We start from the raw sequence: 17,813 nt of genomic DNA, 5'->3' as shown, positions 1-17,813 counted from the left end.
TAATTCCAGCAATTGCATGTTAGTCGTGTCTTCTTTTATCTTACAGCTTGCTCAATTTGCATTAAATTCAAGAATTTAAATTATCAAGGTGTTTTAATAAACATCAATTTTATTATAAATAGAATGATGATGGCGTTGCAGGCTTAATTATTCCAATAATTACTAGATCATGTATGTTTTTCCATTTAGACTTGAATGCTCTGACCTCACTCTTTCAAAATATTAAATTATTATTTCACCAGTATTGTTTCCAAATTGACATAATTTACCCTCTCACCAAATCGTGGATTTCCCTGCCTCTCCATTATTCATTTGGATCTGTTTTAAAATTCAATCAATTTGTCTGGCGGCTGTCGATACAATCAATCGTTAAGGAAATTACAATAAATAATTTTCCGACATAATTAAATTTTATTGTCGATTTAATAGCCGGTGGAAATATCCATTGTATTCCTGTTTCGAGTTGAGCGTTGATTTGAGTGCATCGAGATATCGAGATATCGTTTCTTGATGGATTTTGCATTGTTTTGCATTACAATGTATGCAAGGTCGGGACGAGAGACGAGATTCTTATATAAATATAAGATATATATTTAGATATGCAATAAAAATGTTAACAATAATGCCGTAATCGAGATTTGTTCGCAAGGTTGTTTGCGGTTTTAGATAATATATATGGTCGCGATTTGCAAAACCAGAGAAGACGAGTAGAAGTGATTCTCTTCTTTAAACTCATTTTATTTTTGAGTCTGTCGTGTTGTTTGTTAGTCATATACATCTTTTAAGTTCTATCTTTACACTTCTATTTTCTTGTATAGTTGTATATAATTATATAGCGCACCAGATATCCTTTTTTGTCAATAATGTTATAAAATTGGTTGGGAAAGAGATTTTTTGCCTTATGTTCGTCCATAGATCTTGCCTACCCTTTTCCCATTTTTTGCACTCTTTAATGGCGTGCTCAGCATCCGCCCTAGTCACTCCCCACCAAAACAATAGTAATTAGAATCCTTGTTGATCCTAATTTCTACTCAAGTGAAAGGGAGTGTATGTATGGTTAAATCTTAGTCCACTTATTGTAGGAAAAAAAAACGATCCATATTCAGTAAACTAGTCATATCGATATCGAGCAGTTTGATATCGATTTTCACTTTACAGCTTCACGATCTTACAGATCTTCACAGATCTTTAGTGAGCATTGCGGTAACTTACTTCCTACAAGCTTGTATAAATTGACAGTATACTAGAACTAAAGTTCTATGAAATATTTTTAGTTCACTATCGAAATATTTAAGTTTATGTTAACACTAAAACTTTCCATAGTGATTGGAGTTGATATTCAAAATTAATTTCTTAAAATATTATATTCCTATGAGAAGTGGTTTAGTTATAAAAATCAGCAATGTATATACAGGGTGTCCCTTGAGCTTTCAAGTGCAACTTAGAGCTTTAGTAAAATATGATCAAATTTCGGTTATTGTTGTTAATTTATACTAAATTTGTTCATTTACACTGCGGAACCGTAACCGTGAATAACATTTCTAGAACCACGATAAAAAACAATAATACAATTGCCTCCAAGTTTTCAAGAATTAAGGCTTTTTGTTGATCCATGAATTTAAAATTTTTAAAATCCATTTGAAAGAGCCTTATCACCCTTTTTCGTCTTGACCTCAAGGTCTGGGACACTCTTTATATGTACCTTCAAATTTTCTTCAGATATAACAATTTTTGCTTTCATGCCATAAATTAATAATTGTTTATGACAATATAAATCTGAATGGAATGGAATATAAAAAATGAAGAACGTAGAAATCGTATATGAACCTAGTATGCGTTCAAAATTTTCAACTACTTATTTAAAATTTTATTTGAACTGTCTTTATTTTGAAAATTTTATCTAATTATGGTGAATTAACATTTAGGAGTAAAATTTCGATTTAGAATTCCAATTTTCCAGTTTTCCATTTCATGCATCTAAATAGTTTAGATTTTCTATTTACCAACTAATTAATTTCCTTAATTTTCATGATAATTTATTTTTCCTTTGTGTATTCTTTCATTTAGAAGAAAATATGATTCAAAGTGAAAATATCCTTTCCCTGCATTGCATTTATTGTAAGTTGAAAGTATATCATCACTATTAGGAAACTTTTAACAAACCAATATCAAATGTCTTCTAAAAAACCTCTTAATTAATTAGAACTTTTATAGTCTGATTGCTTATTGAAGTTGTTATTCTCTAATTACAAGTAAAATTTGAAAGAAAATTTTCATAAATTTTGTTAAGGAATTTGGATGTAGATCAATTTTAGGCATTCTGATGCAGGTGAAAATTATTTAGGGAAAAATTAATATTCCTGGTCATAATGTATTATAATACGAATATTTAATATATTTGACGTAATATAACCGATTTGAATAAATATAAATACCTTGATTTGCAAATAAATTTACATATTATTTGTCTTTTAATATTTTTTTATGAAAAATAATGCCAACCTATTTTTAAACAGATTCCGAGTTTTATTTGAGAAGTACTTAAGTATAATTTTTTTTTTTTAAGCAACTCAATAAAGTTTTAAGAAGCTCGAATCTCTTAATATCAATAAATATTTAAATTACGGTTAATTTATGTTAAGTTTAATATAAACTTTACCACGAACAAAAAACGCATAAAAATTAAGGTTAAATTTAATTTAAAATTTATCTCTATCAAAAAATGCATTGAATTAAAGTTGAAGTTTCTCATTGGTTTATTATTATATAATTATGGCCAATTTTGGTAAATTGATATTAAATGAAATTACTTCTGTAACTGATACTAGAATGTTACAAGAATGTTTACAATTACATTAATAAGAGATTCCGAATTAATCCAACTGAGGATATATTTTTTACTAGTAAAATAACGCATATGAAATATGTACATTTTGAAACCGAATTGTAAATTTAAAATGTCATGTATTTTTATATATTTATATATTTTTGAAAATTTTGACAAAAAAAATCTGAAAATTTTATAATTTGTTTGAACCGTATAAGTGAACTTCGAAAATTAAAAACCTTGGTACGGAACCCAAAAAAATTGAAACTAAATACTTATACTAAATATTTAATCATACCAAAATGTATACTGATGGTGAACTAACAGCAACTTACCTGAAAAAAAAAAGAATAATATTAAAATTGTATAAGATACAAAAAATATATATAATAGGTTAACGTTTTAGATTACTAGTTATTTACCAACTTCAAATTATTCAAAATTTATTTATTTGAAATAAATAATTAACTCATTAACTATAAAGTTAGTTAACTAGTATCATCACCACATCAGACTAAAGAATTTCGTAACTTTCATTAGGAAAAAAAAATTATAATTTACGATTTGCTGGTGCAACTTATACTCTACAAAGTATTCTTAAAGAAGTTTTTTGTAGGTTTCATACAAGGAAATAATTTGAAAGGCTAATTCAATTACCTAATTACCCAATTACCAGCGTAAAAATGCTTTTTTTAACGATTGTTCCGCCAGCTATAATTCACGCATTGAATACCTAATTTTCACATCGTGTTATAAATAATAAAAATTACTTATATTTTTTACATTTGATTTCCAGTTTTCTACTTCACGATTTTCACTTTCGTTGCCAGCATATCGTATGACGTTATTACGAATAAGTGGTATCAATTTGCTGGTGATAACATGTTAATCTACTAACTTTTCGAAAAGTTTTAGAAAGTTTTTGCGTATCCAAGTCGAGTCAAGTCTAATATAATGGTTTTGTGGCAGTGATTGCCAATGATTTGGATCATTTAATACAATAACAAGAGTAACTAGTAGTGTATGGCATCGTGCCTTAAGGCAAATTGCTGGAACTTCCCGTACCGTAACGAAATGTTCGAGGAATATTATATGTTTTCAAATAGATTATTAACTAATCTTCCAAGTTAAAGTTATCTATTTAACATAATTTTATACATAATTTTGTGAAAATTTGTTACTACCAACTCATACGAATATAGACCCGTAACATAGCATTACCATAACATTTCTATTTTATCCAAAAGTTGGCCCGTAAACTTTCGTACGATAACCTCTGATTTAATTAATTTTAACTATTTTTTCGTAACGAGCAATCTCGAAAATCGTTAAAATCAATCAATCGCTTTTAGTCGTTAATTAATGTTCTATTTGGCATTTAAAAAAAAATCGTATCAGCGAAAGTGAATTAATTCACACGCTTTTTAACAAATGAACCGTGATCAAAATCACAAATCGTTTCAGAAGCGAAAGTAAGGAGATCAGTTCTGGTAAATTAAAGTCTGAGGTGAAGTATTTTTTTAATTTGAAGTCAATTGTTATTGTCGTAAGTACAAGAGCTTTTAAACTTAGTCTATAATTTTAAATAATTAAAATAAATAAATTAAAAAATTACACCAAATAATTGATTTTTTTCATCGCGAAGAACATTATTAAAAGCAGTTCTTAGTTATCAAAATTTTTGGTAAGGCAGCCATTTCGAATATTCAGAGAAAAAAGTAAAAAAAAGATATTTGCCCGTCAAAAATGATCATTAGATATATGCTCATCAAATTATCAGATATTTGAATTTTTTTTTATAAAATGAGTACTAATTTTGTTGGGTTCTATCACAAACCAGTTTGAAAATGTAAATATTTTAAATGCGTTGTTCTAATCGTTTGAAAAATATCCTCAGGTGGATTCATTCACGGGCGGCATCTCTTGCTAATGTAAGCTTTCTCAAGTGTTTTGAGCGATAAGATCGTCACTATTTATTTAATGAATGCTAAAATATATAGTGATTATAATTATCTATATCAAAATGTTTAAAACAATTGTTATTAATCATTGATCAATATTTGATTACTGTTTTTTTTCTCTCGAATATTTAATTCTGGTACCGGAAGTTCCAGCAATTTGCCTTAAGGCACGTTATCATGCTTAAGGCACCACTAGTTTTGAAACTACTCGTCAGATGGTTCAAATTTGCTAAATTAAACTAAGTTTCTAGACATTGATATTGAAAACTTTTAGGAACATCCTACTCCTTGTTTTTTTGTCATAGTATAATGCTTTAAAATATAGCCAACATTTTTTTTTATAAATTATTAAAATTCATTGATATATTGATTAGCATAGTAAATCTTGATAGATCTTAGAAACACAAATTAAATATTTATAGTTTGGTGTTTATAAATCCATCATGAAAGTAATATTGATTAATGTCTCTTGGAGTTTTGGATCACTTGCAATTTGAAACAACTAAAAATCTTTATTTTAATTTTAAAGCGCCACTTAAAAGTGTACAGATTATATTTTTTAATACTCCTAAACAGGTGAAATTTCGATTAGGATAGTAAATTCCGATATTTAGACCTCCATCTGTACATTTTTTTACAATTTGTTACCAGTTAATATACATAATTTTCAAATCATTAGAGCTCAACATTACCAAGTTGACAAAAACAGAAAATTACTAAGTTTTACAAGAATGTGACTCGCACACCATTGAATTTCTTCTGATGCTAGAATCACCTTAATTTATTCACGTTCGATTCAAATTTGAATAAATCTATGTCGATTTGAATTTTATTTAATTTCCAGAGCACATAATATCACATACTCGAAGAACTCGAACAGTTAACACGTGCAGTATGAATTATCGGTGAAATTGTGGTGTTAAATTAAAATCAAAGACATTCTTTTCTCCCAGTTTTGGGGTCAGTGGGCCAAACTGACGTACATATACGCACCTTGTGTGTAAAGTGTAAGGTAATTGTCGATATTGCCGATACATGTCGATATATCGATTATTATACTGTATCGATGAGATTATATTTGAAATCTATAATTTCAAGTGAAAATTTGATATACTGCTTGATATCAAGCTGGCCGAGGGTGACCCGGGATACCTAATTCGTGCTAGCCCGCACTTCGTGAGCTCCATATAAAATTTTAAACTTTTCTTTCTACTTCACTTTCACAAGATTTGTTATTTTCAAACATTTTGTTATTGTTAATCAAGCTTTTTGCAATTGAAATAAATCTAATATCGTGGCATAAATATTTAATAATTTATTGACAAAATAGAAAAGAAAATGCATGAGACGTATTTAATTAGAAAACCGTTTTAGATTTCTCTCTCTCTTAAAGAAATGGAGAAATTGGATGCTTTATATTCATTTGTATTAATAAATTTACTTTTGAATTGTTTAATTCAATAATGAAAGGATATTTGACTTGATAAGTAGATCAGGCAATAACTTAAGTAAAACTACACTATGAAAAATATTATATTGTGAAACTTTCCTAATAAAATATCGTGCATACAAAACTAGACTTTTACTAAAGTTTAAATTATGTTTTTTTTTTAAATTGCATTATCTGTTACAACTGCTAAATAATATAACATCTAGTAATATAAGTGAATAATAACATAAATATAAATAAAATAGAGTACAAAATAAAGGATAGTAATTTCATTAAAATGATATCCATATTATGATGATTCAATATAAAATAAAAGCAAATAACAATAGTAATAAAATTAATAAATAAAAAAATAAAATAAATAAAATTTGTGAATAATTAAAATAATACTAGAAAAAGAATGAAGTAGAATAAAAACAATAAGTAACAAATAATAATAAATATAACAAAGTAACAGTATTAGAAATAGTTTGATAATTATGGAATTGCATTTATTTTTTCGCGAACTCTCTATCATTTTTTTATCATGTATATATTTATTTAACAGTTGTAATAAATATTGTAATTGAAAAAAATGTATATTAAATATAAACCTTTGACCTGGGGGTCATTTAGCCCTTGAATACAATTTAACTGTTAATAAATTAAATTGAGATTAATGGGTATGAAAATATGCTAACTTGAGTTTTTTTATTTATTATATTCAGAAAATTATACTTTTATACTAATAATAAAATAAATTGATCTTGCATACAAAACTAGACTTCTACAAAAATTCAAATTATGTAATTGCATTTATAATTTCACAAATTGTTATTAAATGAAATTGAAAGTAATGTCTATGAAAATATACTAACTTGAATCTTTTAATTTTTATTTATTTATAAAGTATATAAATTTATACATATGCTGTGCATTCTTCAGGAATGTATGATTATTCAAAATATTAATCTATTTAGTAAACCATATGACTATTAAAAATAATAATATATCTATTTAGTGATGTCGTGGAGAATAACAGCATTTTTTTTGAACAATTTTACTACATGTTTGTTTAGAATTTAGAATTTAGAATTTTTGGAATTTGACTCCAAGAACTGAGATTGTAGAGATACAACCAGGTGATGACTAAAGTTAATACCAGAATTTTATTGCAAATTATAAACGATTTTTTCCTCAATTTCTTACTTTGAATTTGATTGGTTATTTATGAGAAAAAAATCCTTACATTTTATTTCTTTGATTATTAACTTCCCGTAGGATAAGTTATAGTAATCGCAAAAAAAATCTAAAATAAATTTTTTTGCATTTCTTCACGTTTCATAGGTTTCTGAACATTTTGGGTTATCTTGGAAAAAATGGATGTGTGTGAGTGTATGCATGGATACAATTTTTTGTCCACGTTTTCGGGCGCACGCATCAACCGATATGAATGGTTAAAATAACATTCGATTCCTGTTGAGATGTGCTGATTAGTTTTTGGCAAAGGCATGTCCAGCAGTTTTGGAGATACGCAGTAAAGAGTGCAGAAAATAGAAATCGAGTTTTTGAGAGAACGGAGCATCCGATTTGAATGATTTAAAAAACATTCAATTTGTAATGATTGAAAGAAGAGGTGATTAGATTTTGGCAAAGGCAGGTCCAGCTGTTTTGGAGATACGGAACTAAATATACAAAAAATGGCAGTTTTTGAGAGAACTAAGTATCTGAATTCTTCAAAGATCTGAGTGATTCTAAAAACTTTCTGCTTGTGTTGACAAAACAATTGCTTTTGGAACAAAAAAATTCATTTCAATTTTTTTTTATATCGAAAATAATTCAGAAATCTCACTTATATACTTTAAATGAATAATTTTAACTTTGCAACTCAGTTTATATAATTTTTATAAATATTAGACAATAGACAATGTTACAGTATTTATAATAATCTATTTGAAAACATTTAATATTCCTCAAACATTTCGTTACGGTACGGGAAGTTCCAGCAATTTGCCTTGAGGTACGATGCCATACACCACTAGTTACTAGTACTACTAGTTTGTAGACTAGTTCATGTACAAATTTCGTCTTACAATTTATTTCTCCTTGTATGAATTTTGCATTTCTATACTTTGCAATCACCTTGTACTATTAAATATCTATACCAATGTTTACCTTCAACATATTTGAAATTTTTCACAATCTCTCCTCAAAATATTTCTTGAGAGAAAATCTGCTAATTTCGTATCAAACGCGCAAGAATCTCACTTTCTATGCAACTTGCCAAAAGGATAAGTATTTAAGTCAACATTTGATGTTGTTAGTCTGTTTTCTATTTCTGAACGATAGAGAATTCTTTTATTTGCTTTTTGCTCAATGAATAATGCCTGCTTCTGTACTTGGTGCACGCAATAAGGCGCTAAAGTACGACAACCTTTGGGTAAAAGATGATGGTCAGAGGAGATGAACTATTTGTCATAAAAAATTAAAAAAAAACTGGATTTTCTTATATAAACTTTAACTTTCGTATTAGCTCATTTACCATTATACCTAGACGTCCAATCACTGGATTGGCATTCGATTTAGTCATTCTAAGTACCAAAAATTTGCTCATAGGCGATCATACTAAAGAATTGATACCTAGCCTGTTTGCCATATGGATTAGGTGCTCATATTAAAAAAAAAGATCATTATTCCACTACGTGTCTAATCACTGTATAGGCATTCTAAGTACCTAAAAGTTGCTGATGGATGATCATACTAAAACAAACTGATACTTTGCCATATGAAACATATATGTCCTATAACTGGATAGACATTCTAAGTACCAAAAGTTGCTCATATTAAAGTTGATCATACTAAAAAACTGATACTTTGCGATATGGAATAGACGCTCATACTAAAAAAAATGCTCATTATTCCACTACGTGTCCAATTACTGGATAGACATTCTAAGTATCAAAAATTTGCTGATCAGTGATCATAGTAAAAAACTGATACTTTGCCACTGCTCTACAGATATTTTATTATTATTGATCAAAATGCTCAAGGAGGCTTTTCGACATACAAATTTTAATGAAATATTTAGGCCATGTAAACTTTGATTTAACACTTTCCACTCGCGAATTCCGAGATTTACATGAATTTACGCGGCATCCGAGTAGAAAGGGTTAAAATAGGATGATCTGCTGACAAATTAAGTTGCTTCCTAACATAGTTGTCATCGATATTTTCTCCATCCTCAAAACTCAAAATTCGTTTCTATTAAAGCAAATAGTTTTTCTATTATTATTTCAGATATTTCTAATTTTATATTAGGAATTTGTCAAAATACCGAGTTAAAATTTATAAAAGTATATTTAACTTCCCAAATTAGAAATTTTGAAATTTTTTAGAAAAAATTGACTTTTTTATATTTTGATTTTATAACTTTCCGTGATAGTAATCGCAAAAAACGAAAATATTTTTTTTTACATATCTTTACGTTTTAAAGGTTTCTGAACATTTTGGAATACCTCAGAATAAAATGATGTGTGTGTGTGTAGTATGTATGTATATATGTATGTATGTTTCGATACAATTTTTCGCCCACGATTTCGGGCGCACGAATCAACCGATTTGAATGGTTCAAATAACATTCATTTCCTATTGATAAGGAGACATGCTGATTAGTTTTTGGTGAAGGCAGGTTTAGCCGTTTTGGAGATTTGTGGCAAGAAGAGCCAAAAACGGTAATTCAGTTTTTGAGAAACGGAGTACCCGATTCTAATGATTCAAAAAACATTTTACTTATAACGACAAAATGAATAATTGATAATTTTGGATAATTGATATTTTTGGTAAGGCAGGTTTAGCGGTTTCGGAGATAGAGAAGAAAAAGTAAAGAAAATTATATTTGGCAGTCAAAAATGATTATTAGACATATGCACATCATATCATCAGATATTTTATAATAAAGCATTTAAAAATGATTACTAATTTTGTTACAATTTTTTTGGGTTCTACCAATTTTTTTAATTTTTAAAGTTTACCTATACATTTAAAGCAAATTCAAATTTTTCCGAAAAACTTATTTCAAAATTTTCAAAAATATGCAAAGTTTTATACTTCAAATATGAATTTTAAATTTACAATTCAATTTGAAAATGTATATATTTCAAAAACCTCATTCTGATCGTAAGAAGTATATCCTCAGATGGATTCATTCGGCACCTCTTGCTAATGTAAATTTTCTCAAGTGCTTTGAGCGATAAGATCCTCACTGTATATTTCATGATCGATAAATTATATTAGTGATTATAATTATCTATTTGAAAATGTATAAAACAATTGTTGCAAATCATTAATCAATTTGTATTGATTACTGATTTGTTTCTCTCGAATATATAATTCTGGTACGAAAAGTTCCAGCAATTTGCCTTAAGGCACGATGGCATACACCACTAGTTTTTTCTGGAATAATTGAGATCAGTATGTTTTGTATCATAGGTGCATTATCCCAGGTAATAGAAAAAAGAGAGAGTGAAGCCCTAAGCGTATGTGACAATATATATGTTAAGTACCTAGGAAAATAAATATATACATAAATATACATACACACACATACACATAAATATATGTATATACATACATATATGTTAATATGGTATTGTTGACATTCTCTCAAAGCACATTGACATATCTTGTTGATGGTCGGAACTTGGGCCGCACCTTCGATTCTATTATATTTTATTATTATTTTATGCAAAGAACTTTTCATTCAATTCACCGTACCTATTTCAAGCCTCAACTATTGCAATAGAATTTTTTTTATTTGTATAGTAAATTTCAAAGGTACACATCAAAAATTGCACAGTGAAATAAGCTAGACATTTTGCCTATAATTATAATCGATTCAATCAATAATAGAGGTTTTGCTAACAAAGTTTTTGCTCTACTAAAAACGAATCAATGCAATTTTCAATGCATATCTCTCAGAAATATGATTTGGCCAATTATTCCAAAATTTAATAAAGTATCATAATTCTTCAACTGTATTTTATAATGTTCGTTTGGACTTTACACCTTATGACATCACCATATTAAGTTTAATTGAAACAAAAAAACTTCAATTACAAAGAAATGACCTGACCGATTTTGGCCACAAACTGATTACCTCCAAATAATTTTTAAATTTTCAAAATTGGTTCAGAATTTTGTAGCTAAAACGAAAAAAATCTGGCTCGCGAAAATAGCCAGAGCGAGTTCTTAGCGAAATTGATCGAATGGATTTAAAAGTTTTGAAACCGATTCAGTTTGAAACCTTTTTTTTTTAAAAAAAAAAGTCGTAGAGAATGCTTTTAACTTCTGCTCAAATCATGAAGGACCAACCATTTTTTCAGAATCTCGGAGATATTTTAAAAGTAAAAACCGAATCACCATAAAAAGTTCCATCAAAACCATCATTTTTTTTCAACAATTCATTATGAAGAAAATTTAGAAAATTAATGAAATCATTTTTTTCAATTCATTATGGAAAAAAATCAGCTTTTCCAAAAAAAAAACGAATAAGGACGATTTCCAGCCAATAGTTGTTGAATTTTTAAAATCAGTTCAGTATATTTGACTAGAACAAGAAATTTTGTGTTTTTCTGCTAATTACAAAGAAAAGTCTTGGCCGATTATCGCACAAAATTAATCAAATCAAGTCTTTCAATGAGTAAATTATCTTTTCCAGTTTTGTCGAATTGTCTCTAAATATTTGAAATTGATTCAGCATATTATTGATTTGAATAAGCTCACAATATTTTATTAGGTATGTTTTTCAAGATCATGTTCTTCATAACCATAAAATGTTTCATTAAACTCATCTTTCTTTTTCAACAATTTAATATGGAGGAACCACCTGGCTGAGCCTTTCAAAATTTAAGTAGCACTATTTAATAATATTTTCCAAAAGTTTTTGAACTTCTAAAATCGGCTCAGAATTTTGAACTAGAACGAACATTTTTGCACTTTTCTGCTAAAGGGCTTTGCTGCTTATCGCACAAAACTAATCAATTTAGCAATTTCGAAAAAAATAAATTTTGGTATCAATTTTGTATGACTTGTCTCAAAAGATCCCGAGTAGAAATTTGTTACGGCAAGCCCTAACTCAGGTCCGGCCCCTATAGGCCCCTATAGGGCTGTACTCCGGCGTCCGTATTACGGAATTTAGTGCATGGCCCTCATAGGGGCCATATATGGGCGGCCCTAATATGGTAATTTGAATAGGGTCCATAAAAGGCATGCCTGAATTCAGCCCTAACACGGATTGCCCTATAATAATTGAAACGGGCCATATTCGGATGCCCTGTTGTACCCCTAATACGTATTGCCCATGATATGATGATACGGTCCGTATTGGAAATTCATTACTAGAGCCCTAATACGGCTTACCCACAGATTATTTAGACAAGCCCTATCTGCATTCTTTATTTGAATCCTACTAGGATTCAATATCAATAGAATCAAAATAGTTTGATTTATTAATATTTTGTAAAAAAAAAGGATTATAATGTGTATTATTGATCAATGATTGTCGTTATAGTCTAAAATAAATATAGAAATAAATTACATAATTAATAATAAAGAAATAATAAATAATAAACAATAAATGAATTATAAAAAATAACTATTAATAAATAATAACAATATGTAATCGGTAACAATATATTTTTTCGTTCTTTCCATAATCTGCATGGTATTCATTATTATCAATATATTATAAATATAATATACGAATTTACGAAAGCTTTATACAACTTTGAACAAAAAATCCAATGGTAATACAAAACCAAAAAGTGTTTTTTTTTTAATAAAATTAATAAAATCATGAAAGATAGGAAATTACATAAAATTTATTAACAATAGAAATAATTATTGAATCGATTATATAACAAGATATTAAAATTATAGCGAATACAATAAAATAATTTTTTAATAAAAATAATACTTTTTGTGATTAGAAGTTATTGGGTATATTACTATTTTTCGATTTTGTCATGTGAGACATATAATATATAAATATATATATATAAATTTTTATGGGTCGTCGAATAAAAAAATTAATGTACTATAAGTTATGATCAATTTATTAATAATAATAGTAGTTTCCTCACTGAAATTATATATACATATATATATATATATATATATATATATATATATATATAATAATCATATCGAATGTAATAAGTAGAAATAATAAGATCAATTCTGCGTACGTGAACTGTTTGCATAAGATATAGGACCTTCTTAGAAAATTCGTCCAGCACACATATATCGTATTTATTAATTTTAGAGTCTAGACTATACATGAATATTAACTCATATCGAGTATCGAAAGTGTAACAATCAGAAACAGGATCGATGACCTTTTCCTTATGCGTACTTGGTCTATCTAAAGCATAGGACCTTGACATAGGACAAGTAGAAAAACTGAAATAAATTTACATAATTTTACTTCAATAATAAATATCAAAAGTTTTACATTTCATTTTAACATATTCTAAATACTGCTAAACATTAACATCGAATGAAATAGAGTGGGCAAGAGTAAGAAAGATCGGCGCTATGTCACACGTTAACTTTATAGATGCCGGCGTACAGCAGATTGTGAACAATATACATTTATGGTTGCTCATATAATACGAATAGGCAACAAACATTTTGTCAAATATTATTTCGAACAATTTTTTTATGTGGACAGAAATACTGATATTAGTTCAAATAGATCTAATATTGAAGTTCTACGTAAAAAAATTAATAGTACATTAATTTTTTTATTCGACGACCCATAAAAATTTATATATATATATATATATAAGTATATATTGAATGCAGAGAAAGAGATCATCATCGCGCCGTTGCATATGATATTATATAAACCATTGATTGATAATATGGAATACGATCGAGGCACCAATACATGTATGTAAGAACTTCATCTTCTATCAAAGAGGACCATTGTTAGTTTTTTAGTTCATTACTGAATGCCAAGCTAAGCGGTCGTTATGTGTTTAATAGGAAGTGCGAAAATTACGAAATATTATTACGATATATTTTTATTTGTTTTAAAAGAACGTCGTGTAATTATCGTTTAATAATCAGTGGAAAAGTAGTGCATTGTGTTGTTTTATTTCTCAATGATACAAGTGAAAATAGAGTATCGATGTAGTGCCGGTGGATTGGTTGATATATAATGAAGGATAAGATAAATTCGAATGCCCATTTTTAAATAATTATGAGCTATCGGGAGAAAATTTACTTCTTCTTCAAGATTTGGTGAAGCGTCGGGCGGCACCAGCATCGGATAATTGGAGTCTTCATGAGGTGGATGTACGAGATTACGCGAGTAAGTATTATTGATCAACTACGTATTGTGTATTTTGTTATATACACACAAACACACACACACACACACACACACATATATATATATATATATATATATATATATATATAAACATATCTTTGATTTGAGTTGTAATTTCAGATACATATTAAATTGCCTTGGAAAAGTTAAAAATATTGCAACAAAAGGAATATGCGTTTTCTACGGACAATGAAGAAACCATAAACAGAAGGCAAGATGTTCTGAAAAAACAATACCGCTTGAATAAAGGGCGTTTTGTAAATCAGAATAACGTCGATCAGCAGTTGTCGGAATGTAACATAAATTTAGGCAATAAGTCGCGCAATGCTTCAAGTAAGTGTATTCTTGTTAACAATTTATCGTGTATTTTTCTTTTTATTATTATCGAATAATTTAATTTTAATTTTTAGTTTTTATTTTTTTAGTGTTTAATGTCTTAAAGACAGTGAACTTGTGAAGTGTTTATATGGTAGGTATTATTCACACAGTACACATAGATGATTTTATTATTTATGGCTATACATTTTGTTACAGGTATAATGACAACTGAATCAATTAAAAATCCGCAGTTGAGCCCTATTAAAGAGCAAGCATTTAACCAAGCCCTCGGGAAGGTTATAAATTATTCCCGTGATTGGGAGAATGGGAGAGATCATAGGCGGACCAATAAAACCTAATTAACATTTGTTATTTATTGTTATTATATATTAAAATATTGTTATCAAAAGAATTAATAAAAAAATTTAGCATATGCATTTTTTTATGGGCCATGCCAATTATTATTTTCAGGGCCACGTCAAATATATTTTTCAGGGCCATATCAAATATATTTTTCAGGACCATATCACATATTATTTTCAGGGCCGCATCAAATATATTTTTCAGGGCCATATCAAATATATTTTTCAGGGCCATATCACATATTATTTTCAGGGCCATATGCTTATTTTAAGTTAAGGGCCAAGTTCGATATTTTTATAGGGGCCATTTCATATTTTCGATTAGGGCCCGGAACAGTTTGCCCAACACAGACCTTATCCGGCAAGGCGTTACATATCGCATAGGGGCCAAGTACGGTTGCCGCACTGGGACCCTACTTAATTTAGGGCAGCCCTGATCCGCGCCATACTTCAATTTCCAGTCGGAAATTCTGAGTTTTAAATATTTAGAAGTAATTCCACAAAATTGGATAAGATAATATATATTATCTTATCCAATTTTGTGGAATTACTTCTAAATATTTAAAACTCAGAATTTGTTTGGAAAAACTTGGAAGTAAGGTCAAGAATCAGCTCACAACACACACCAGTTATCCAAATTTGGTCTCAAATAATTAAAAATAATTTGAAACGTTCCAAAACAAATTCAATCTCATTTGTAAAGCTAAAAAAGTGGAAACGAGACAACAGAGTTCAATAGAACAAAATTCTAATTTTGTTCATTCACTCTTCTTCCAATGTTGAAGCCTTATTTCAGTATCCAAGTTTTTGAAAAAACCATTAGTCTCTATTTACTGTTTTGCTAAACTATAAGAAGCTACATTATACCAAGTAGTTCAAAGTTGTTTTCGTTCATTTTACAACAGGTTATCCAATTCCCAATGCCAGGTTAGATCAGCCATCAAACAACAAACTATTTCATAATTTTTAATTAAGCAATCCGATTTTTTGCGCCAATTCGTAATCAATAAATTCTTACATCTTACGTTAGAAAGGCCGCCGCTTCCTGTTCCATGTTCCACTCAGTCAGTCGTTGCTTTAAATTTATGAAAGTTGTCCTAGTAAGAAAAAAACTGATCTTTCCAGATTGTGGAAATCAAAACATTTCAAAGAATTCAACATAAAGGTCACAGCAAATTGTCTCGTGAGAATAAAATTGAATCGATTATGTTATTATTGGAGTGAGTCATTGGTAATGGTAATTAATGGTAATTAAAAGATATATGGTTAATCGGTAATAAGTATGGATAGACGACTGCGTTGTTTGTTGGTTTTTGCTAAAGTGAGGGAAATATGCCAAGGTATATTAGTAGTAATAAATGGAAATCTCAGGCTTGGAATTTAAGTGAGCAATTTTTGTATGAAGAAATTATATTTTATATCAGGGACAATCAGGGATTCTCCATGGCTCAGTAGTAAGAACTTTGGCCATGCAACCACAAGGTTTTAGGTGTCTGACCCATCTCGAACAGATGACATAGTTTTATACCGTACAAATTAAGCATTTTTCAATTTTTTTTTGTTTTACTTACTACTGTCCGTGGATATTCAATAAATATAATGTCTGTGTTCCTTCAGCATTTTTTTGGGAAAACCCGTGAAAGAAATGTCAAGAATCGACTCACAACACACACCAAAGTTTTCCAAATTTGGTCTCAAACAATTGAAAATAATTGTTTCCTATCAAGTCTATAATATTTTCTTTTAATATTTCGAATGCGTATTTCTATATTGAATTAAAACAATTCATGACTCACTGCAAACTCCATTGCAATTTATATTATAATTTGCGGCTTACAACAAATGCAGATGCACTGCATGCAAATTACAAATTATATAATAATACTCAGCTATTATATTGTAATCTGTGCAAGGAATAATAAATAAATTTATTTTAAAAAAAGGTGGAAATTCTTATGATTCAGTAATAACTTAATTGTAAAAGAACTAAGAGATTTGTAAATGAAGATTGTGAGGTCAAACAATTGATTTTTGTGTTAGATCTTTTTTAAGTTATTCCAAATAATAGTAGGATTTTAAGTATTTTTTAGCTATCCAATATTGCAATATATATTCAACAGCAATCATAATTTAACTTGCTGCTGACTTCTTAGACAAATATGATGGTCCTTAATATGGACTACAATTTTCAAAATACAATTTTCAAATTTTATGGTTTAAATGCTTCTAAATTGATTAAAAAAATTCTCTAATAGTTTGAGCCCTCAATATTAACTTTTAGATAGTGCGCAATTCAATCAAAGCTTCATATGGAATTAGCATGGAAAAAATTTCGAAAATTTAAAAGCTGTTTTTTAGGTATAACTTAGCGACAAATGAATTAAAAGTGACAACGTGCCCAATCGAAAATATTGAGGCAGATTACTGATGCTCCGTGGTTTGTTAGTAACAAAACTTTACACGACGATCTTCATATTGATTTTATAAACAAAATAATACAAATCAACAGTATAAAACACTT

General features: G+C 28.4%; 1 protein-coding gene and 1 long non-coding RNA gene across 2 annotated transcripts in view; one reads left to right on the top strand and one right to left on the bottom strand.

The window, feature by feature from the left end:
• LOC113389386 overlaps window positions 1-17,813 on the bottom strand; it is a 73,321-nt gene that overhangs the window by 22,658 nt on the left and 32,850 nt on the right. The window lies entirely within an intron of this gene.
• LOC113389387 lies at window positions 14,105-15,276 on the top strand. Its single transcript, XR_003368249.1, has 4 exons — window positions 14,105-14,591; window positions 14,733-14,945; window positions 15,038-15,081; window positions 15,147-15,276. It is a non-coding gene; the product is annotated as an uncharacterized LOC113389387 (long non-coding RNA).

This window comes from Ctenocephalides felis, unplaced genomic scaffold, assembly GCF_003426905.1.
Source record: "Ctenocephalides felis isolate EL2017-DRISC unplaced genomic scaffold, ASM342690v1 CF-g0.4_SCAFFOLD_03573, whole genome shotgun sequence".
Taxonomy (NCBI): domain Eukaryota; kingdom Metazoa; phylum Arthropoda; class Insecta; order Siphonaptera; family Pulicidae; genus Ctenocephalides; species Ctenocephalides felis.
The sequence above is the reverse complement of the archived record's forward strand: the minus strand, read 5'-3'. Positions and strand labels throughout refer to the sequence as shown.